Genomic DNA, 4,882 nt, shown 5'->3' on the forward strand with positions numbered 1-4,882 from the left:
TTTTTTTTGAATATTTATCAGTTCTAGAAGTAGGGAGAGTGTGGTTTAATGAGTTTCTTTTTATAAATCATGATTATTGCTTAGTTCAACTGGGCTTACTGAAAGCATGCTTGGTCTCAGAAGCAAGAGACTCAGCTGGCCCTTATTGCTTCAGTGGACTGATAGGGAATCCTCTCGCCAGGATTCAGATCCAAACAGTCTCCATGCTCAAGTTTCATCTGGACTTTCCCATTGCCTCTTTATAAGAAAAAAGTTTTCTAGGATTGTCATTTTTTTAGCCAGAGACTAAGTAGCTCTATAGGCCCTTGGGACACTGAAGACAGGGTAGGTGATATTATGTGCTAAATACTTACTTTACTATGAAGCGCCTCAGGGCCTTAAAATTCTTCTAAACTCCTATGGTTAATGGCTCAGGGTGGCAGAATATCTAAATCATCCTGTCAAACTGACCATGTGCTTAAAATTTGATAATATGTTAAAATTCAAAGGGTTAATTCATGGATGAATAAAAAAAGTTTCCTTTTAAACATAGGTGTTCTTACTCATGTAGAGACTTCTATACCATAGAATTTTAATTTACTTTATTTTTTTGTCCCTCAAGTTGATTTGTTCAAATATGTAGATAACATCTTACCTCAATTTTTCAACAAAGCCTTGATCATTTGAATTTCTTAAGAGCTCTATAGAGACCTTCAAAGTCCTCTATGAAAAACTTACGATGCATGCCCTGCCCTTATAGTCTACTTTCACCTTTTGGACATAAAGATAATAAGCATTCAGTGTTGAAAGGGTATAATGCAAACAAGCAGCTGCCTGCTGCTTGATGACATAATTATTAGAAACAGTAGAAAGGCAATATTCATTTTTCAAGCCTGAGTGGTTATTTCCTTATGTTAATACAACCTTAATCCACATTTAATATTCTTCAGGTGAATTATAGGTATTCCCACCTCTCTTCCGTTTTTACAGGGATTTCATTTTTGCAGGATTGAGACAATTACCATGGCTTTTAAATTTTTATCTTCTTCACAGTTTAAGGATGATTTTTTGAGCTTATTACAGATCCCTTCATCTATACACAAAATTATCAGTTGACACAATTTTCTAAACACTGTTTTTCTTGAAGTCTGCATTTTGTGCCTCTGTTCATCTTCTCCTCTATAATGCATTACATTATTTCTTAATTGCGGTATTGGAATCTGCTGAGCCAACCATACTTGCTCCAGAGTTACATTTCTGAAGGACTGCAGGTGCTGCAGAACTGCTAGAAACTGTCACTTTTTATCTGGATGATCATGGTCACAGTTTGATTAACTGTTTGCCTTTGTCTGCTGCTTACAGAAACTGACTTCAATTCTCTCATCTTGATGACATCTGGAAATATCTAGTAGAAATGGAACTGTAACATAATTACTTCACACTGAATAAAGAAATAGAAGCATCCATTGAAAAGCTGTGTAGGTGTAAATAAGGTCCGCTAACTATGTGAAAAAAAAAAAAATGACTGAAGAGTTTTTATTCACTAAATGGTTCTCATTTTCTTCCATGCTGTAATAGTATATGAAGATAGTTGGATTTATAAAGGACTCTATCAAAGTTTCTTAGAGTACTTAGTGACTATTCTGTGTAGTATGAAGTAAACATATTTACAGAATGAAATCTAGTGAATTATGCCTATTTAAACAAATAAATAAAAGTAATCATGAAGATATTGAATTTCAGGATGAAGATCCCTCATAATTATTAAATGTATGCCAACTAAAATCAAGGATCCAGAGAAGATCCAGGAATGACAGTATATTAAAAAACAAACAGTGGCCCTCCCTGGTGGTGCAGCAGGTTAAAGCACAGCACTGAGACTCTAAAGCCGCTTCCGCATGAGTTTGATTCCCGCCTACCCCGGAGGTGACCACAGGTTGGCAGACCTCTCCTGATCCGCCCGCTGCTCCCCTCAGCAGTGTACTTCATCGATCTGCCTGTTCTGCTCCCCACTCTGTCTCTACTGAAGCCTCTCGTCGCCCCTACACCTCGGCTTGTACCCCAGTTCTGTATGAACAAATAAATAAATCTTTAAAAAAATAATAAACAGAAACTTGAAGCCATATGCCTGAAATAACCTACAATGACTCTTCTAAAGAATGTCCTTCCAGTTTCTAAATAATCTAACAATGAATTGTTGACAGTGAATATTTTAGACAAAAAGTGCATTGAGTTTAAATATTTCTACAATATTTTCTGCCAACCCTGATTAATTATAGTGACCACTCAAAAAGAAAAAAAGAAAATCATAAAACTTCAATGGTCTTTGGCAAATACTAAACACCTGAACATTTGGTTTTGTACCAGATACGAGATTTTACAGAATAAAACACACAAAATAGATTTGACATATGGAGGTTAGAGTAAGGCATATATGAAAATAATTGTGGTATCGTTGGAGTAAATATTCATTTGTTTCAAAGCTATTTTTCCTGAGAAAGTATCTTTAGGCAACAAGAATTTCAAAAAAATCATTTTTTATCTCATAGGGGCTTGGTAAAAATCAACTATGGTCTTTAAAACTAATATGCATTATATTTCAAAATATGCACTTCAAAATAATAAAAAGTATTAAAGCCTATTTGTGAGTCTAATGTAACTTTTAACATAATGAATGTACTATCAATACATAAATAAATACAACAAATTCAGTGCTTATTATTAGCAACCATACCACTCCACACCACCAAAGGCTGATGACAACTAGTGCAGGTTAATTTGTAATGCAGTGATATAATTTTGTGAGTATGCCTAGGAACAGCCTATTTAATAAATATAAATCCTAAAAGGTTTCAGGAAAAAAAAATAAAAAGGCACACAAAGCATAACATTTCAGGCTTTACGATGTTTAAGTAATTATTTCTTTTTACCCAAATTTTTGCGTTTCAATGTCTACCTTATCTGTATTTCACAATATCTACAATTCTCTCATTTTCTCAGAAGTGTAAGGATACCAAAAGCCTCAACAAAGTAGCATGGTTTGGTCGAGGTCTTTTCATCTTGGGTTTAAAATTTTAAACCTTATGATCATATTTCTTCCTTCTCTAAAGCTTTAGACAATCTCAAAGGAAAATACCTCCCAAACAATTGGATTAGAACTATAAGTCTTGAAAATTCAATGACTGGTATTGTTTCATCTGGCATAAACCTGCAGGTTTGCATAGGTGAGTAACCAACCGTTCCCTAATGCATCCCGTCATGTAATCTGAAATGGAATGTAATTCCTCCCTTTTGGAAGGAACAATCTTATTGGAAAATGAAAATCACAGTCTGCTTGTTTGAATCTTTCACCATAACATAAAATTGTCACTTTTTTTTTCTGGAAAAATATAAGAAACATGAGAAAAGGATGCTGCTCGGTGGAAGAATATCACTTGATTATTGAATTAGAAAATGGTAACTCTAGTTATATAAGCGGATATTAGCAAGCAGATGGAACTAAGAAAATTACTCCCTTGACAAAAGTAAAATTCAATTGTTACTATTTTAAAATGTTCATTATATTAACTAAAGGGTAAATATGCATTTAACATTCCATCTGAAGTAGAGAATGATACAGTATCCCTATACTGTTATTTCTGCTCTGATTATTTTACTCATCAAAAAGCCACGAAAAGTACTTAATGTTTTTAATCATGCTATATATAGTTTCAAACTATGTTATTTTAGAAGTAAAACAGAATATTAGCTTTTCAAGCTAATGATGTGTAAGTTTTAAAGTGACAATAATATTCAATGATGTGCATTTTCAAGGACTATCTACCAGCCATAGTTTGTGAATATAGAACAGACTAAAGGTAACTAGACCACAGACATTTTGGGTGGGTCTCTGTTTATCTTTGCTTCTGTCAGTCATAGGCTAATGTATAATTAACCACAAAGATCTAAACAGCAGGATTGCCAGCTTAAGCATGTTTGATGAAGCTATAGTAAGAATTTCAGATAATACTTCAGAAAGAAAAGGATTTTTAATTATCTTTGAAGCCAGCTGAATTACTTCAGCTGGTCAAAGCATACATAATAATGCTTCTAACTCTGGGAGTAAGCTCACTATGAAACTCTTATTAAAAAAGAGATGATTTGCAGAATGGAAAGAGTAAAACAAACTCAGAGGAAACATTTAAGGCATCGTAGTTATATCTAACTTACTAAAGTGAGGTTAGTAAGAGTAGGTGGTGATGCTGCTTGACTTAGGAGACTCCTCACTTATCTTTCATGTATAATCGGCCACCCACTGAATCAATTTGCTCATTCTTTCACTTGCTCATTCATTCATTCAACAAATACTTATTAAGCTGGTGAAGGCAACTGAGATAATGAGTATGTAAGACTCTTTCAAAATGGAACATATGCTTTAGAAATACCCAAGGGGGAAGAATAATCAGTGCAAGGTCCTGCTGAGGTCACATTCGGTTTTGAGTACTTCCCATTGTCCACCAAATATCCAACTGTTTTCCAACCTTAGGCCTTTTCCACAGGCTGTGTATTCTGCATAGGATAACTTTTCTGTCCTTTGCTTAGAAAATCCATAATTATGTTTGAAGATTCAATAGAAATAATATGTGCCCTTTACAACTATCTTATCACTTAACTGCTTGAAAGCAAACATTTCATGATACCTGCTTAACAGCATTTTTCATTTTCTGAGCTTTGTTTATTTTCCTTTCTTTAACCCTGCTAATATATGAGTTATTGAAAAAAGGAATTATTCTTTCAATTACTACAAGTATATAGGTACATCTACATAAAATAATATAGTAATTATATAGGCTTCTACACACATTTTACTATAAATCAAAGGTCAGCAAAATTTTTCTGTGGATTATAATGGTCACTATTGTCA

This window comes from Condylura cristata, unplaced genomic scaffold (assembly GCF_000260355.1).
Source record: "Condylura cristata isolate star-nosed mole 26May11 unplaced genomic scaffold, ConCri1.0 scaffold00001, whole genome shotgun sequence".
Lineage (NCBI taxonomy): Eukaryota > Metazoa > Chordata > Mammalia > Eulipotyphla > Talpidae > Condylura > Condylura cristata.